At 43.6% G+C, this 8,508-nt stretch overlaps 1 protein-coding gene across 1 annotated transcript in view; it reads left to right on the plus strand.

Moving 5' to 3' along the window:
• Positions 1-3,444, plus strand: part of LOC119850022 (potassium voltage-gated channel subfamily A member 5-like) — a 32,042-nt gene extending 28,598 nt beyond the window's left edge. Inside the window, exon 4 of the transcript XR_006281459.1 lies at positions 1,876-3,444. The gene's annotated coding sequence lies outside the window, so the exon portion shown is untranslated. The remainder of the gene's footprint in view (positions 1-1,875) is intronic.
• The last annotated feature ends 5,064 nt before the right edge of the window (positions 3,445-8,508 follow it).

The following is an 8,508-nucleotide window of genomic DNA, read 5'->3' on the forward strand; positions in this document are numbered from 1 at the left end:
TCCCTTTTTTTGTTTCCTTCCTCCATCTTTTCTATCCCCTTTCCAGGAGTAAATAGATAGAGAGGAGGAAAAAGCCTCAAAATTGAAACATTTTCATTTTGCTTCTATTTAATGTGAATCAATATGAAAATGTGTTCTTCTGGATTAGTTTAAAAATTTTTTTGTGTTTGTTTTGAAGTGTTTCGTCAGAATATTTTGGGGAAAATTTCAAATGCAGAGTGGAATTTTCAGTAGTACTCACTAGAGTGGCCAACTTTGGTTGGACGAATTCCTGGCGATTTCCTCACATGGCATAATCTTTAATTAAAGATTAATATTTAATTCCTGGAGATTCCAGGACAATCCTGGAGGGCTGGCAACCCTCACACTCACCATTGGCTTAACTCTTCCTGGGGTCAATGTTAGGCCACTGGTAAACATTTCTGAAATCCCAAACAAAGTCTCTGAAATTCAAAAATGATTAAATCAGATTTTACCAAACATCTGAGACCTTTTCTGCACTGAAGCTTATCCAGATATTTGAACGTTGAAAAGGCACCCCAGGTGATTCTCAAATTTTCCATCCAAATTTATGTTTATGTTCTGTCCAAGATAAACACCTGTAGGAAAGTTAAAGGCCACTGCATATAGGCAGTAAGACCTAGATTTTAAAAGGTGTTTAGGTGCCTGATTCCCAATGAAATCATTGGGAGTTAGAGACCAGATCGGATTTTGGGAGAGGAGTTAGGCCAGCACTGAGTGACATTGAAAATCAACCCTTTGCTTGAAAATTTCCTCAAAATATTCTGTACTTTTGATTAAATCAGTGGGAGTTACGTGCCTAAAAATCTGTCCCTAGGTGCCTTACACCCATTTATTTCAATGGGAGTTAGATGTCTGGGTGCTTATCTACATCTTTTGGAGCCTAAATACCTTTGTAAATCTGGTCCTTGGGACTGAGCTAAATCTCATTGAAGTTAATGGAAAAACTCCCATAGACCTGAATGGAATTTGGATCAAGTCCTTGTGCTGTATTGCCATTTTTGGTTGGGAAGGGTAGATGCCATTCCCTGCCCTGAAAGGACAATGGGGTCTCAGCAAGGGGAACGTCATGGGGATTTCCTCCCCAGAGCCTCATGGGAAGGATTGATGGAGGTCTGTTATGGTTTAGTCAGGCATCTAGGCTCTGCTCCAGCACCATTAAAGTCAATGGGTGCTTTGTCTTTGACTTCAGTGAGCACAGGTTCACACCCATAGTCATCATTGCAGGCTATCACATAGACAGCTCTTAGCATTGCAGGGAAAAAACGTATCTTCATTTTTTTAAGTGGGAAAAGGGATCTATTTTATTCTAGTCATTTCAAGTCATTTCAAAACCCACTAAAGTGTATTTTACTTCAACTTTCTTAACATCATTTACCTTTGGGCTCTGATGGGAGTGTGGAAAATTTCAGCCAAAACATAGAAGACTTGCAAAAGTGAGAGGCTAGTGAAAACAGGAGTTTATAACGCAAGACTATGTGTATTCTTATCCATCACATTCTCTAACTGTGAATGCCGTAATTACCATTCACAATGCTACATTATTCAAAATGTAAATTACATGTCTTTGTAAATATTCTCCTCCTCCTCCCCTCCGCTTAGGTGCCTCATGAGGCAGGGCACTTACCCTGCCTCTGAGAGATGCTGAAGTTTAGCCAGGTGAGAATCCCCCTTGTCTTGCAAACACTGATGCATGTGCTTAAAGTGAAGCATGTGTGTATTTGTATTTGCAGGATCGGGGTTTGTGAGCAAAATATTTTTCTTCCTTTCAGATCTTGTTACAAATGGATTATGTTATTCCACTAAGATGAAACCATCTTGAATAATCCTTTATATTTCTATTTTCTCTTTCAGAGGCTGCTTGAGAAGCTATTTAGGGCATCTTTTTTTATAATGTTTTTAACTGATCTTGTGTTGCTTTTTTAATTTATACTTACACCTATGTAGCTCATCATTTTTTTTGTATATTACATATTTTTATTTCAAAATTTGTAAAAAAAATATTTTTTAATTTATATTTATGCAAGAAAAAGGAAGTCATAGTAATTGTGGTTTGACATCTTCGGCAACAAATTTTATTCGCTACTCAGTGGCCACTGTTTTGGTTAAAACACCATTTCATTAATCATATCTGTAAACCCAATAGGGTGCTGAAGGTAACTCCCTGGGAGAGGACATTTATGGTCCAAATTTTCAGAAAGGGAGGTTGGAAGTAGGAAAATACACAACTGCCCTTGAAGTCAATGGAAATCTGTCCATTGTAAATGGTCATTTGGCCAAGCTAACTGGTGATTTGCATACGCAAATACCTGATTTGCAGAGATAGATGTATTAGTTGCATGCACGAATGTAAGCATGTAATTGAGCATACAGTCCTGCAAGTAGATCTACCTACTTTTCTGAAAATGTTACCCTAAAAATCTAACTTACGAGTGTAGCGGAGAAAAGTAATTTCTTTCTTCTGTGAAATCTGTCTATGCAACTGTACTGAATTAGAAGAATTGTCCAACAGGAAAGTCAGGAATGGTTTCCGGAGGCACTCATACATTACTGGTTTACTCTAAAAAGTAAGGAAAATAATGGAACATTGTAATCTGTGTGTCTGCCACTTCTGATCTAAGCCATATGTCTGTGTTTGGTATGTATCCTAAAGACTGCACCTGCAGTTGCTTGGTAGAGGACTGGCTGCCTTTCTCCTGGTGTCACGCTGCAGTAAAAGGACATTGGGAAGAAATTCAGAGATTGGAACTAACACAGGTAGCCAGATTCCTTTGCTCCCTGTTCCCATACCTTCTTGGGATATGAAACTCTATTGAAAGCCTTTCCCTTGATTTGGAGTTGCCCAGCTTCTTCTCCACTGTCTCCCCACCCCCCTCACATGGATGTGTTCCCATCGGTTGGATTCCTCAATCTGGATGTTTAGAAATCTGTTCTTTTGGGGGTTTTCTCTTACAGAGAAACTGTTCTCCATTCAGAGCCCAGTTTTGAACTTGTTCTCAGACACAGCGAAACACATCAGTGACTCTGCTGTTTTGAATTTTGTATGGAAATACGTAAATGATCAATTCTAATTCTTTGTTTTCCTTCCACTAGTGCTGTTCTTTGTCAAAGTCTCTCATAGTTTAGGGAGATTATTAAAGTACCATTTATTTCTGTCTTTTTTGACATTCATTTTCTTTTATTTCTTTTGTATTTTTAAGATGTGAAGTCTCCGGGGTTAATATTTCAAATCTTAGCATCAAAGTGCTGTGCATACAGGTCTATTACACACCTGAAGGTTAGTCTTCGTTTTTATGTGACTTTGACTTGAACACTTTTCCATTTCTCTTTCTGTTAATATTGCTATTTGGGAAATGTGCACTGCCTGTATTCTTTCTGTCTTTTGCCCCATCTTTTAATTCAATAAAAAAAATGTTTTCCTCAAAACTATGTTATTTATATAGTACCGAAATGAAGTCTTTGTAGGTATGCATTGGATATATCTGGCATACAAAGGAGATCTTCTGATGTGGGGTTTGAGAGGGTGGAACTATGCCAGTGAAGGGGTAAATTAATCCCTGCAATAACTACACCATATTGTTCACATTGAGAAGATTTTTTTTCAAAAGCATCTATTTCCTAAAACATTGCACACCATGGGTTAGAATCAGAGCTGTTATAAGCAGATGCAAATCAATGGAGTTTCACCCATTTACACCACGTCTAATTTGGCTTCATGTGTATATCATGTGTTATTCTAGCTCAGTGGTGAATATATGACTATAATAAATCCTTTGTCCTGCTCATGAGGGTGTACATGCCTTTTAGGGATCTTAAGAGGAAACTTTTGGGGGTAGTATTACACCACAGCCTCCCTGAGAAGAGAAGAAGGATAGTCCAGTGGTTAGGGCTATAGCCTGCAAATTGGAAGACCTGGCTTCAATTCTGACTCTGCTGTAGGCTTCTTGTGTGACCATGGGCAAGTCACTCTGTGACTAAGCTCCCATCTGTAAAATGGGACAATAGTAGTTCTCTAGCTAACAGAGATGTCTTGAGGAAAAAGACATTAAAGATTGTGAGGTGATCAGATGCTACAGTAATGGCAACCATATAAATACCTAAGATACACAGAGGACATCAGCAGGGTATTAACCAGACACAGCTGCTTTAAATTAGAAGCAGAGAACTCTCTTGTTACTGTGGGATGAAGAAAGGCAGCTGTGTGCATCCCAACCGCTGCTCAAGGAGAGCAGGTGGGTTCTGTTTCTCGATTTAAAGAAGTGATACACAGCAGGAGATGAACTATAAAGGTACAAGAAAGGTTTCCTAGGATGGATGACTCTTAAAAGATAGGGTGAGTATAATGTTTTTCTTCTGTGAACCCTGTGTTGCTTTCTGAATTGAATATACTCTTATGTGATACTGGAAAAGGGCTGGCTCACCTGTTTCAGACCCTTTGAGCCATTCTCCTAAGCTGATGTAAACTAACATTGCTCCTTTGACATTATGGGGGCTCGGTTAATTGACACTATCTGAGGATCTGCCCATTTATTGTGTTGTTGAAACATGTTGCCATAAAACCCAGCCTCCAACAGGGGGTTTTCTCTGTTTGAAATAAAATGAATGATGTGACCTGAAGTGCTATTGATCAGACACAAGCCTTTAGACCCTCACAGTCTGAAAAACAAAGAGCTCCTCAAATAACACTAACTTTCTTTTCCATGAGAAACTGCTACTGTGACTTTCAGCCCTGCTCTTTCTTGTGTGTAGGGTCAGAAGTCCTGATCATGCAGTGTGCTTAATTTTATACATGTGAATAATCCCAGCTGATGTGAATGAGACTATTTATTTGCATACACAGATGTCTGCGGGTAGAGGCCTTTTAATTAGCATTTTTAAAAACATTGTCAAATTGTGTTTGATCTCGGTGTGAATCTTTAAAAAAACTTTCAGAGGAAGGACATGAAACACTCCAATGTCTCTTCTGCTTTTATGGAGATTCAGCTTCTCTTGTTAACTGTATTAGGAGTTGATCACTAGCAGGAGAAACTCAAGGCCACTGTTACTGCTGCAATATTCCTTTGGGGCCTGATGCAAAGCCTATGGCAGTCCATTGGAATTTTTCCACTGACATCAATGGGTTTTGGTTTAGGCTCTTGCTGCCACACACGAGTCCATTAAACCAGGATATTTATGAACCATTCTCAAAATTAGAGATGCTTTTCATCCTTGCCCACGTCAGACTTTGTATCAAGTCAATGACTGTTTATAATAATCTAACTCTGTCAATTTAAAAGTCTCCATAAAAAGAAAACTCTTGTTGGAGTTCCCCTGAGAACTTTTCCACTCAGTTCCTCTCGAACTCTGTCTTGTCATTCAGCTTTCTTTATTTGGCATACTGCAAGGCTGGGCTGAGTTGATCAGTCTCAAGCATAGGGGGTTGGTATAGGGCGTACCAAACATTCAAAGTTACACAGCAAACCTCATCCGTTATATGCACTTACACATTCCATTGCATTTACTATACATTGCATTACCTATTTAGGGATTGGCTTGGTCACTTTGTAATAGGAACCAATTCCTGTACAGCATGCACTGCCCATGCACGATTTACTCATTACCTCATCTTACATTGCAGGCTTATTTTATCCATTATTATCTTGTCCATTATAAATTATTCCTCGGGTGTCCCTCCCCGCTTATTTTAGCTAGTGTGGACATTCTGTTTCCAGCCTGCTGAACTATTTGTCTCCCTAATCCTGTCTCCCCCAAAAATGAGGGCTTACCCATGTCCAATTACTCATGTCAAGCCAGGCCTATGACTCTGAATCTACTGCGTCTTTCTATTCAGTAGGATATTTATTGCTATGGAAAGCCAGTGGGATGCTTGGTAGATCTGCATCTGCTTTGGGAGTGAGGGAACTGAAATTCTAAGTTACCTAGCCAGCGGCTGTAGCAAAATCACTAGCCTCTCTAGGCAAAGCAGCCACTAGAGAGAGACAAAGTCCCACCCTATAGTAATGGGGACTACGCATATAGTCTGTGACTGAATTATCCAGTAATACCGTACCTGCCTTAATCTAGTAGTATAGATTTTAATAAAAATGAATTAATTGCTTGGGTATTCATCAAATTAACTAGTGGTTTATTGGAATGGAAGTGAATGAGTGCAATTATCAGAGGTGAACAGTTCCTTCTTTGAGTTTCAGAGTGGCATTTTGTCACCTGATTAACTGCTTTTGTACCTAATTATTGACCAACAGGTGGAGTTGGGAGCTCTAACTGAACTCTCAAGTTTTCTTATTTTGCTTTTGAAAAATGGTTTGCAAGTCATTTCTTAAGGAAGATAGTGGGACAGATTTTTATTTTCCCAACATATTTGTAAATCTAGAGTAATTCTCTTGATTCCAATTGAGTCATTCTGGATTTATAGAGGTTGAATGAGAGCTGGATTTAGTCCATTGCATATATGTTAGGCTGCTTTCTTCTCTCTCCAACGTGACCTTCCAGGCTGTAGCTCTAAGACACATGAAGGCAATGGGAGTTCTGTCCTGTAAGAAGCAAAGCATAAATATTTCCAATTCCTCTTCATATCTTCAGTCACAAGGCCCAAGGGACCATGTGACCTCACAAAAAATATCCCAAATATCCAATCCAAATATAGCTTTTGACAATCAATGTCCAAGGCCATACTCTGAGTGACATTGTGTATAACTTAAGGTTGTGACATTCAGATGGATGACTAACTTTGACCCAGTCTCAGCCTTTGCTCTCTCCATTCCTGTCTCTGTGGAGTCTCATATGCTCCAACAACTCTTTTGGTTGGTCTTCTGTTTCCAGCTGTAAACTGTATGCAGTGGCTGATTACTGTATGGGCTGACTGGTCCCGTGTCCAGGGTCCCGGCTAATTTGGAGGCCCCGCAGGAGCAGTTGGAACTCTAGCCCCACCCTCTGTTCCTCCTCTTCCCCCCGAGCCCTGCCTCCAGACCAGCCAGAAGCCTGTGGAAGGGTGATGAGCAATTCCCCTGAACCCCAGGCAGATCTGGCTCAGAACTGCTAGCTCAAACCCCAGGCTGAGCTGGCCCGAGTGTGTTCCACTGCCTGGTGCAGCACTGGACTGAGCCCCTGCACCCCGTGCAGTGCTGGATTGAGGGCTGCTGCATGGCTCTGGGCCAAGACCCCCTCCACCCTGCAAGGCACTGGAGAGAGCCCCCCCCCTCGCATTCTAGGGCTGGAACAAGCCTCTCTCCCTCTCCCCCTTCCCTCCTGCATCATGGAGCTGCTCAGCCCTTCTCCCTTTCCCCCTCCTCACCCTCCCGCATGGCATGGAGCTCCTCTGAGCCCTTTTTCCCTTTCCCCCTCCCCCTTGCATAGAGCTGGCCCTTTCCCCTCCCCCATATGAGGCTGGCCTGAGCCCCACCACTCACCCACCCCCACCCCTGAGCTCCACTGCTCACCCCCCCCCCAGCTCCTTTTTGGCAAAATTGGGTATTTGTCCCATTTGCAAGAGCAAATGGGACAAATACCCAATTTTGCGAAAAAATTGTCAGGACATCTGGGCCAAAATGGGAAGTATGTTCACCCTAGGCCAGGCATCTCCAAACTTTGTAAGTGTTGCCTCCCTGCCCCCATTACCCAGTCTTCACCCCCTCGGGATAGGGCTGCCAGCTTTCTGACTGCAGAAAACAGAATACCCCTATTCTGAGGCCCTGCCCCTGCCTTGTCCCTTCTATGAGACCCTGGCCCCGCTCACTCCATTCCCCCTTCCTCCGTCACTTGTTCTCCCCCCCCCCACTCATTTTCACCAGGCTAGAGCAGAGGGTTGGAGTGGGGAGTGTGTGTGTGGGGGAGGTGAGGGCTCTGGCTGGAGAGTGCCAGCTCTGGGGGGCCAGGGATGAGGGGTTTGGGGGTGGGGGGGGCTCCACGCTGCAGGGTTGGGCTGAGGGGTTTGAGGTGTGGGAAGGGGCTCTGGGCTGGGTCAGGGGGTTGGTGTATGGGAGAGGGTGATGGCTCTGGCTGTGGGTGCAAGCTCTGGGGTGGGGCTGGGGTTGAGGGGTTTGGGGTGTAAGAGGGAGTGTGGGGTGTGGGCTCTGGGAAGGAGTTTGGGTGTGGAAGGTGGCTCAGGGCTGGGGCAAAGGGTTGGGGTGAGGGAGGGAGGGAGGGCTCCGGCTTGGGGTGCAGGCTCTGGGATGGGTCCAGGGATGAGGGGTTTGGGGTGTAGGCTCCAGGCAGTGCTTACCTCAGATGGCTCCTGGGAAGTGGCTGGCATGTGTCTCTGTCTCCTAGGTGGAGGGGCAGTTAGGGGCTCGGCACGCTGCCCCCATCCACAGGCGCGGCCCCCACAGGTCCCATTGGCAATGGTGCTGACTGGAACCACCAGGGTCCATTTTTGACCAGGTGTTCCAGTCAAAAACCAGATGCCTGGCAACCCTATCCCGGGAGCCAGGGCCAGGAGCAGGGCTGGGGCCCGCGGTTGGGGGATGTGAGTGGGGGTGCAGCTGGGAGCAG

The sequence above is a fragment of the Dermochelys coriacea genome, chromosome 1 (assembly GCF_009764565.3).
Source record: "Dermochelys coriacea isolate rDerCor1 chromosome 1, rDerCor1.pri.v4, whole genome shotgun sequence".
Lineage (NCBI taxonomy): Eukaryota > Metazoa > Chordata > Testudines > Dermochelyidae > Dermochelys > Dermochelys coriacea.